The sequence below is a fragment of the Phocoena phocoena genome, chromosome 2 (genome assembly GCF_963924675.1).
Source record: "Phocoena phocoena chromosome 2, mPhoPho1.1, whole genome shotgun sequence".
NCBI classification, from domain to species: Eukaryota; Metazoa; Chordata; class Mammalia; order Artiodactyla; family Phocoenidae; genus Phocoena; species Phocoena phocoena.
The window spans coordinates 45,427,484-45,439,154 of record NC_089220.1 but is presented as its reverse complement, the minus strand read 5'-3'; the positions used below and the strand labels follow the sequence as shown (position 1 = coordinate 45,439,154).

Sequence of the window (11,671 nt, the reverse complement as noted above, 5' to 3'; positions counted from 1 at the left end):
AGAATCACAGAATAAATATAGCCCCTCCCACACAGGAGGAGATGATAGGGATGGCATGCTCCATGGTGATATTAGGAAAACACAGACTGAGGATGAAGTGGTGCAGGAGCGTGTAAAGAGCACAGGTTCTGGAACCTGACCAGCCATATATACCGCTTACTAGATATGTCACATTGGGTGAGTTACTTAACCTCTTGGTGCCTCCATTTCCTCAGCTATAAAAGGCGGATAACAATAATTCCTAACTCCATAGGGTTTTGAGAATTAAATGAAGTAATCCAGGTAAAGCACACAGTGCTTGATGTCATAACCACTCAACAAATGTGAATGTACCACGGGACCTGGACGGCACTTTTCTAGGTGTTAACAGTCTAGCAGAAGAAAGAGAAAAGTGAACAGGTCGTTTTCATTCGGTGTGATGTTCCCAATGCAGGAGGTGCAGATGACTCAGAAGACCCAAGCAGCACCTGAGAGTTAAGCGGCTACCATATTTTGAGCACTACAGCCTCCTAAGGGCTTGAATCACGTTATCTCGTTGAGTCAGGGGGTAAAATTCAGCTCTGTGAATGCAGAGCCGCATTCTTTCCCCTTTGCGATGCAGATCTCCATTAGTGATTCAAGGCATCTGGCACTTCAGAAAAAGTCCTGTCTCAGAGAAAATGAATACAAGAGGGAGACTGTCCTCACCTCCAGCCTGTTTGCCCCTGGCCACATTTTCCTAATCACATCCATACTCTGTTTGAAAGCAGCTGACTTTGGGGTAGGCTAAGGAATGGTTATGTGAGTAAGTTTCCGGAGGGATGCGAGGCAAGCAGCTACTCTGGGGAGGAGCTGATTGAAGCTGCTTGAGTGTAACTATTCTACCGCTGAGGAGCGGGTAGAATAGAGCCCGTGTTCCCGACATTCCAGAGAACAGCTAGCCCCACCCTGGAACGGCTTTCCCAGCATTATTTCCCAGTGACGTCAGCAGCATACCTGCGAACACAGCTTGTTTCATGGCTGCCCACAGCTACACCATTCCTTCTTGCTGGCCTTTGGGAGTACACAAGACCTATTCATTACAGGGTCTCAGGCCACTAGGAACTCTGAACACCTCATTTTAAAACAGAGAGCCCTGCTTTTCCAAGGCTCCTTTGCTCTAGATTACATGAGAGACTTTAGCCCATATACAGGGATGCCAACTACTACTTTGATCAGGGAATAGATAAGAGAGGCATTTCTTGGAATGAATACGGGAGGATCTGAGCCTTGGATAAAGGGAATTGAGAAGACTTTGACCTAAGACAGAGGAAGACAGAACAGTCCTAACTTAAATGAGCAAAAATGTATCAGCACATAGAGTTTTTCATTCAACTGGTATTTTAAAAAATTTATTTATTTTATTTATTTATTTTTGGCTGTGTTGGGTCTTCATTGCTGTGTGCTGGCTTTCTCTAGTTGCGGTGAGCAAGGGCTACTCTTCGTTGCAGTGCGTGGGCTTCTCATTGCGGTGGTTTCTCTCGTTGTGGAGCACGGGCTCTAGGCTTGCGGACTCCGTAGTTGTGGTACACGGGCTTAGTTGCTCCGGCGGCAGGTGGGATCTTCCTGGACCAGGGCTCGAACCCGTGTCCCCTGCACTGGCAGGTGGATTCTTAACCACTGCACCACCAGGGAAGTCCTCAACTGGTATTTTTATTAACCACTTGCACTGTGCCATGTGCTAGTAATTCAACAGTGAACTAGTCAGTTTCTGCTCTCAGGCAGCTCACAAGCTAGTGGCAGAGACAATCATTAGATAACATTAACTGCACTTGTGATAAGTGATGGGGAGAGAAGCATAACCTAGTTTGTAGGAGTCAAGTAAAGCTCGCCAGAGGAAACAACATTTGAACTGCCATCTGAGGGGTGAGCAGGATTTAGGCAGGAGACAAATTGGGAGAAGGGTGCCAGGAAGACAATATAAGAGGGGCAAGAAGACAGTCCTTGAGCGCAGGGAGGGAGGGAGGGCCGGGAGTGGGGGTACCTGCCTCCATGTTGACGGTGCTGGGGCAGAGGATGTGAAATGGAGCACACACAATAGGGTGGAAGCCTTGTGGGGGCTCTACTTCTTTCCCCCCGTTTTGTCTACTAGATTAAGTCAGCTATCTTCCTATTGACAAATGCAGAGACTCCAATAAACTCAGTTTCAAGTCTTTAGAATCCCTTGACAGTCCAGGGTAACCATACCAGGGAGATCCTTTTCATAGAGATCTGGGTTCCCTGAGGTCTCATTAAACTAGTATTTTCCCAGCCTGGTGGAAGAGGAGGTCTTCAGTTTTATTTGTTTGTTTGTTTCTTAATTTCTTCAACTTTTTCTTTTTATTTATTTGGGTCTTTGGTTGCTGTGCCCGGGCTTTCTCTATTTGCGGTGAGCGGGAGCTGCTCTTTGTTGAGATGCGCAGGCTTCTCGTTGCGGTGGTTTCTCTTTGTTATGGAGCACAGGCTCTAGGCACACAGGCTGCAGTACTTGTGACATGTGGGTTCAGTAGTTGTGGCGTGCAGGCTCTAGAGTGCAGGCTCAGTAGTTGTGGCGCATGGGCTTAGTTGCTCCGCGGCATGTGGGATCTTCCCGGACCAGGGATCGAACCCGTGTCCCCTGCATTGGCAGGCGGATTCTTAACCACTGTGCCACTAGGGAAGTCCCCACAGATTTATTTCTAACCCGGAAAAGCTGAAGTCTATATAAGGTACACAAGGGAATTTCAAATCAACTGCTTAGTCTATGGCTGCCTTAGGAAACATCTACATTTCCCAGCCCTCTTTAAGGCCTTGCGCAGAGCAGTCCCCTAGGGGGCATTTCCCAGGATGTGTTCTATAGAACACTAATTGCTAGATATATACCTCGAGTAGAGTTCCATGGGTCAGTAAGTTTGGGAACACTACGAAAGGTACCCCTACATGAGTGTGTTAAGGCACTAACAAGTCCTGCGGTAAAGAAACCCAATAGTTCCCACGTGTATTTAACTACAGGAACTTTTTGTTTGAATAATTATATTTCTATGGCAAGACTACAAGAGGGTATTGCTTATTTTTTTAAGATTTATTCAGTGTACACCATGTCCAAAGTAGGTGAGTGTGTCACAGAGAGATGAAGGAATAACAGATGGGGAGAGTTTAGTACATTTGATGTATAGTTTTAATATATTTAATTCTGTAGACGATAAGAAATGTATGGATAAACTCATAAGATACATCAAGTAAAGGTCAGAATTAGTAAATAGAACATGTGTGGGTTAAACATTGATGAAAAAGGGCTAGAAGAACCAAGAGTACATGAGGTAATAAACATACATGAGGGGCGCCTGGGCACTAAATATTCAACGATACATTCAATATCAATATTCATGAGTCCTTAATTCGGCCACCCATTAGTGATACCTAGTCTGGCTCCATGTGCCCTCCATGGCTGTTCAACAGACGATTTGACAAGCTACAACTGTGGCTATAACTTCATGTCTCCAACAGAGCAAGTATGTATCACTGACATAGGACCCCCTAGCTCGAACCTCAACTCTAGTCTTTATATCTGCGTTGCCAGCAAGCACGGAAAGCTGATACAGCACAGAAAGAGAAAGATAGAAGTCCTATGAACATAGCACACCCCAGGATTTCAGTAGCACAGTCCTATCAATTCCACCGGTCCCTATCCTAAGTGTTTGTTTAACTTAGCCATTCCCACTCCCTTGTTTCTCACAGTGTGTTTTACATTGACTTAATAAACTTTGCGATCCAAGCATTTCGATTTGGTGTGTGATCTTTTATATTCCATGAACCCCGGGAGAGCTTGCCTAGTAGTGTATTTAGAGGCTACTATTGGATGAAGGTAATTTTCCACATAACAGAGTGACACACATAGATTTTTTTAAAATTAGCTAATCTAGTCAATAGCATTGTTAAACCTAGGCTAGATTGATCAGGGAAAAAAAAAGGAAGAAAACACAAATTACCAATATTAGGAATGAAAGAGAGGACATTTCTACACATTCTGCAGATACTAAAAGAATAAGGAAATATCAACAACTTCATGCCAATAAATTCAACAACTTACATGAAAGTGACAAATTCTGTGGAAGACATAAACTATCAGTGCTCACCCAAGATGAAATAAATAATCTAAATAGCCCTATCTTTTAAAGAAATTGAAGTTGTAGTTTAAAACCTTCCCATAATTGTACAGCCGCTTGGAAAACAGCCTGGCAATTTCTTCAGAGGTTAAACCCAGAGTCACCATATGACCCAGTAATTCCACTCCTAGGTATATACTCAAGAAAAATGAAAACATATGTCTACACACACAACTGTACACAAATGTTCATAGCAACATTATTCGTAATAGCCAAAAAGTAGAAAAACCCAAATGTCCATCAACTGATAAATAGATGAACAAAATATGGTATATCCATACTATAGAATATTATTCAGCCATAAGAAGGAATGAAATACTGATATACGCTATAACATAAACCTTGAAAACATGCTAAGTCAAAAGAAGCCTAGTCACAAAGGACCACACTGAGTATGATTCCATTCATATGAAATGTCCAGAATTAGCAAATCCGTAGAAGTAGATTGTGGTTGCCAGGGCCTGGGGACAGGGGGTAAGTAGGGAATGACTCCTAATAGGTACAGAGTTTCTCTTTGGGGTAAAGAAAATGTTATGGCATTTTGATTGCAGTAATGGGTGCACAGCTCTATGAATATAGTAAAATCCACAGAATTGTACCCTCTAAAAGGGTAAAGTTTATGCTCTATGAATTATGTCTTAGTAAAGCTATTATTAAATCAATCTATGTAATTCACCATATTAAAGACTAAAAAGGAAAAAAATCATAATCGTATCAGTAGACACAGAAAAATACTTGGCAAAATCCAACATCAATTCTTGATTAAAAGAAAAAAACCTCTTAGCAAACTAAGAATAGAAAGGAACTTCCTCAACCTGTTATAGGGAATCTATAGCTAACATCATACTAAATGGTAAGAGACTGAATGCCTTCCCTCTAAAATTAGGAACAAGGGAAGGATGTCTGCTTTCATCACTTCTATTTAATATTGTACTGGTTCAAGCCAGTATAATAAGGCAAGGAAAAGAAATAAAAGACAATCAAATTGAAAAGAAAGTATTAAAACTATTCATAGAGGACATGATTGTCGATGCAGAAAATCCTATGGAGTCTACAAAAATAGCTTATAAAAATAATAAGTGAGGTTAGCATGACTCCTGGATATAAGTTCAACATATAAAAATCAACTGTATATCAATATATTAGTAAACAACTGAAACCTGAAATTAAAAATCGTACCATTTACCCTAGTAGCAAAAATGTCAAATGCAGAACAATAAAATTGACAGAAGTGCATGTCCTGTACACTGAAAACTACAAAATATAGCTGAGAGAAATTAAAGGAGACCTCAATAAATAAAGAGCTACTCTATATTTGTGGACCAGAATACTCAGTATTGTTAAGATGTCAATTCACCCTGAATTTACATATAGATTCAATGCTATTCTAATCAAAACCCCAGCAGGTTTTTTGTATAAAACTTGACAACCTAATTCTAAATTTTATTTGAAAATGAAAAAAATCTAATAGCTAAACAACTTTGGAAAAGACACGGTAATCAAGACAGTATAGTATTGACATGAAGACAGATCACTGGGGGAAAAATAGAGTGTGGAAACAGACCTACACATATATGGTAAATTGATTTTTCAACAAACATGTGAAAGTGATTTAGTAGAGAAAGGATTGTCTTAACAGTGCTGAAATATTGCCTATCCAAGGGGGGAAAAAAAACTACTTTGATTCATATCTCACACCATACACAAAAATTAACCTAACATTTATAGACCTACATGTAAAACTTAAAACTATAAAACTTCTAGAGGAAAACATAGGAGAAATGTTTGTGACCTTGGATCATAATACCAAAGGCATGACCCATAAAAGAAAAAATTGATAAATTGTATTTCTTTACAATTAAGAATTTCTGTTCTTTGAAAGACAGTGCTAGGAGAATAATAAGACAAGTTACAGACTTCAAGAAAATATTTGTAAGTCACATAAAGGATTTATATACACAATATATTTTTAAAGTCTCAAAACTCAAAAATAAGAAAACAAAACCCCATCAATATTGGGTAAACAATTTGAACAGATAATTCATCAAAAAGATATATGGGGCTTCCCTGGTGGCACAGTGGTTGAGAGTCCGCCTGCCGATGCAGGGAACACGGGTTCGTGCCCCGGTCCGGGAGGATCCCACATGCCGCAGAGCTGCTGGGCCCGTGAGCTGTGGCCGCTGAGCCTGCGCGCCCGGAGCCTGTGCTCCGCAATGGGAGAGGCCACAACAGTGAGAGTCCCACGTACCACACACACACAAAAAAATTATATATATATATATATATATATATATATATATATATATATATATACACACACACACATATATATGGCGAAAAAGAGCACATTTTAAAATGCTCAACATCATTACTCATTAGGGAAATTAAAATTAAAATCATAAAGAGATACTACTACATACCTATTAGAATATCCAAAATTAAAAAGACTGATCATACCAACTATTGTCATCAATGTGGAGCAGCTGGAACTCTCATATGCTACTAAGGGGAATGGAAAATGGTACAACCACTTGGAAACTAATTTGGCAGTTTCTTGAAAAATTTAACATTTACCTACCTTATGACCCACCCATTCTACTCCCAGGAGAAACATAAGTTTGTGCCCATATAAAGACTTGTACACAAATGTTCATAGTAGTTTTATTTCTAACATTTCAAAACTGAAACAACCCAAATATCCAGCAGTAGGTGAGTGGATAAACAAATTGGGGTATATCTACCTAGCATTTGATATACTCAACAGTGGAAAATTACTAAGCAACTGATAGATACACTCAACAATATAGATGAATTTCAAAATAATGCTGAGTGAAAGAAGCCAGAAAAATAGTGCATACTATATGATTCCATTTATATACAATTCTAGCAAATGCAAGCTAATCTGTAGAGACAGAGAGTAGATAGTGGTTACCTGAGGACAAGTAAATGGATTACAAAAGATATAAGGAAACTTTGGGGGGTTATGGATATGTTCATTAACTTGATTATGGTTTCACAGATGTGTACCTGTTAAAACTTATGACATTATATACTTTAAACATGTACAGTGTATATTACATCTCAATTACTTCAATAAAACTGCTTAGGGAATTCCCTGGTGGTCCACTGGTTAGGACTCCGAGTTACCACTGCAGGTGGTGCAAGCTCAATCCCTGGTGGGGGAACTAAGGTCCCACATGCCTCGCAGCAAAGACAAAAAAAAAAAAAAAGAGTAGAAAGATCAGAGAATAGAGTTTTCCAAAATAAATGGAGTACTTACTTTAAAAATAATAGCCAATATTTATTGAACATTTTTAAATGCCAAACACTATGCTAGTTAAGAGTTACTACCTCCTTTCATTCCCGGTAACTTTATGAGGGAGGTACTATTGTTTCCATTAAGTAGTTCACTCAGATTACACAAGCCAGTGAGATGCTAAGCCAGTATGTGAACCCTGGACCATTTGACTTCACTACCCACAATCATAACCACTTGATAACATGATTCCAGGAGGCCTTCAAGGAATTTAAAGTCCAGGGGAGACAGAGACACCACCCCTCCCCAACTACAAGAGAATAACTGAAGGGGAAAGAAAGAGAAATTTTAGTAAAGCTGAAACTAATCTCTTGCAAGGTTCTAAACCAGACCATTGGCACTGCATGGGTAAGGCTCTAGATACAGAGTCATGGTGCTTCTATAGGGCCACTGGAGAAGAAAGGGGCTGGCAAAAGATGGGAAGCCTCTATGTAGACCAAAGGAGATTGGACTGTGCACACTCGGTGCAGGCAGTCCCACCAGGCAGGGCTCCCCCAGTTTCTGCCCAAGTTAAAGACAGAAGCAACTGAGCAGACATTGCCTTATCCCACTTCAGGAGTACCAAGAGAGGTGTTTTTTTTTTTGTTTTTCTGTTTTGTTTGTTTTTTATTAATTTTTACTGGAGTATAGTTGCTTCACAATGTTGTGTTAGTTTCTACTGTACAGCAAAGTGAATCAGCTATACATATACATATATACCCTCTTTTTTGGATTTCCTTCCCATTTAGTTCACCACAGTGCATTAGAGTTCCCTGTGCTACACACAGTATGTTCTCATTAGTTGTCTATTTTTTTTTTTTTTTTTTTTTTTTTTTGCGGTACGCGGGCCTCTCACTGCTGTGGCCTCTCCCTTTGCGGAGCACAGGCTCCGGACTCGCAGGCTCAGCGGCTGTGGCTCACGGGCCCAGCCGCTCCATGGCATGTGGGATCCTCCCGGACCGGGGCACGAACCGGTGTCCCCGGCATCGGCAGGCGGACTCTCAACCACTGCGCCACCAGGGAAGCCCAGTTGTCTATTTTATACATAGTATCAATAGTGTATATGTGTCAATCCCAATCTCCCAATTCCTCCCACCACCACCCCCACCAAGAGAGGTTTTTAATTGAAAGACCTCAGATTTAGAACTTCGGGTGAGTCCTTTCACTGCTCAGTATTCCTACTTCCTCATCTCTAAGATGGGAAAGTTGAAGTAGGTGTTGCTGTGGTTCCTTCTAGGTCTCACATGCTCTGTCCCAGCCTGTTATTATGGTTTTCCCAAAGAGTATGAAGGCTCTGATGGCCATCCATGAAGTGTTTAGCAAGGTGACTTGACTTCTCTCAGCAGCTCTGCTGATTACAGGAAAATGTACTGCGATTACAAAGCAGCATCATTAAATGACTAAAAAGGAAAATCATTAACTACAGATGCCTTTATATTATTAGTTACTTTTCTGATTACCAAAGTAACAGAGGTGAATTATAGACATTTAAGAAAATTCAGACTGTGAGGAAAGAGTTAACACAGCAGGTCTGGTTGCCTACTCCCTACCTGTCTTCAAGGACCCATGATTAACCCTTGGCCAACCACTGGGAATGTGGGCTTAGAGTGTTCTTTTTGTTAGTGATTGATGGGTTTCTTATACACACCTGGAGCAATGGACTGTGTCATACCTGCTTGTCAGGTTGCTTTGCACAAACATCAAAATCTACGATCTGCACCTGGTTTCATTATTAAGGTCCTGAGTTTCGGTTGTCATGGTTGGTTGCATAACAGGATATACCTATGTGACCAGCTCCCCATAAAAGCTTTAGACTCTGAGACTCAAACAGCTTCTATGCGCAAAGACATTTCACACGTGTTCATAGTCAACAGTAAGAGAAAGAGTACTCCTGTGTGACCTCCCAGAAGGAAGGTCATCGGAAGCCTGTTTTGAACCTCTCTGGATGCCATTAATGCATGTCTTTCTCCTGCTGCTTTTACTCTATATCTTTATCATAAATCCCAGTGAGTATATAACCTGCTATTGGGTCTTGTGGATCCTTCTGATGAATCACTGGAGGAAACACAAATATGTCTATGTATATATTTATGTATATATTTAAAAATAACTATGTATATAGATATATTTAAAACCCAAATCCCTCCACCTAGATATAACCATCTGGGTAACTTTAAAAACGGGTTTTGACTGCACAAAGGTGGCACGTAAGGCGAAGAAGGAAGCTCCTGTCCCTCCCAAAGCTGAAGCCAGAGCAAAAGCTTTGAAGGCCAAGAAAGCAGTGTTGAAAGCATCCACAGCCACGAAAAAAAGATCCGGACGTCACCTACCTTCCGATGGCCCAAAATACCGAGGCTCAGGAGGCAGCCCAAATATCCTCGGAAGGGCGCCCCTAGGAGCAACAAGCTTGACCACTACGCCATCGTCAAGTTCCCCCTGACCACTGAGTCAGCCATGAAGAAAATAGAAGACAGCGACACACTGGTGTTCATTGTGGATGTCGAGGCCAACAAGCACCAGATTAAACAGACTGTGAAGGAGCTCTATGACATTGACGTGGCTAAGGTCAACACCCTGATCAGGCCTGATGGAGAGAAGAAGGCATATGTTGAACTGGGTCCTGACTATGATGCTTTGGATATCGCCAACAAAATTGGGATCATCTAAACTGAGGTCAGCTGGCTAATTCTAAATACCAAAGTTTTCCCCATAAAAAAACACACACAAAAAAACCCAGGTTTCGACCTACTAAATCATCGTGTGAAAGTCCTTCTAAATTGTCAGAAGGCAAACAAAACTGCTAACTGATGATAAGTTGTATTGTGGCGTGAAGATTAAATTTTATGGAAGCCCCATATTAAGACTTAAAAGAATAATTTTGCTGTTTTAAATAATTACCAAGATTTATTGTACTTTGCTTTTATGACATAATAATGGCTTAGTCCATTAAATTGGAATCCAACTTTTAAGCTTGATTGGGTTCTGATGGGAAGAAACAGGGCACTCTATAAGAAATTGCTTTATAATATCCCCCAGGAACAGGTAGTGAAAAGCAGAGACTGCCTGTACATGAGAGTTTGGGAAGACAAGGGGGGAGATGGGACCCCGCCATGTACCCCTCACTCAGTAAATCCCCTTCTTTGACAACTCCCCTCAATAATCTTAATAATAATAACTAACATTTACTGAGTACTTACTCTGAGCCAGACACTATTCTACGCACATTTTGTCTTATTTAATCTTCATAATAGCCTATTCAGTAAATATTACTATTCTCTCTTTTATACAAATGAAGAAACCAAGGCTAAATATAATTGAGTAGCTAGTTCATGAAGCTAGCACGTGAAATGGGACTGGAACTTAAACCTGAACTCAGAAAGTCACCTGCTATATACTTCGTGTCTCTTTACATTCAATATATTCAAATGAGATGTCACTGATATAAAATGGAATTCGGACTAGGTTTTGCATCAGTCAGGGTTCTCCATGGAAACAGAACCAACAGGAGATATATATATATACACACACACACACACATATATATAATATACACACACACACATACATACAGTTGAAACGCTTGAACAATGCAGGTTTGAACTGCGTGGGTCACTTTTACCTGATATTTTTCAATAGTAAATACTACAGTACTACACGGTCTGTGGTTGGTTGAATCCGTGGATGTGGAGGAACTATGGATACGAGGGCTGACTATATACTGGATTAAACTGCCCACTGTGGAAGGGTCAACTGTACACACACACACACACACACACACACACACACACACACACACAGTTTTATCTTAAGGAATTGGCTCACATGATTGTGAGGACTGACAAGTCTGGAATTCGTAGAGCAGGCTGGCAGCCTGGAAATTCAGGGAAGAGTTGATGTTGTAGTATTGAATTCAAAATCTGCAGGCTGGAAACACAGAGTTCCTATGTTGAGGCCTTGAAGGAGAAATTATTTGGGAAACTTCAGTTTTTGCTCTTAAGGATAAGCCACATTCGGAGAGTAAAAAAAGGACTGATTTAAATGTTAACCACACATAAAACTAACCATCATAGTTGTGATCTTTCGTCTTTGAAGAGGAAAGGAAGGGTAGATCCCCAAATGTGATTTATCCAGGACTAACCCCAAGATGAGCCTGCTCCCAAATGAACAACCAGCCCCGTGTCACAAGCCCCTCACCCTAGCCACAGCCATGCAAGTGTGGCCTTGGCCAGAAGAG

At 40.8% G+C, this 11,671-nt stretch overlaps 1 pseudogene; it reads left to right on the top strand.

Annotated features, from left to right (window-relative positions):
• Positions 1-4,695: 4,695 nt before the first annotated feature.
• Positions 4,696-10,104, top strand: LOC136118377 (large ribosomal subunit protein uL23 pseudogene; annotated as a pseudogene).
• Positions 10,105-11,671: the final 1,567 nt, after the last annotated feature.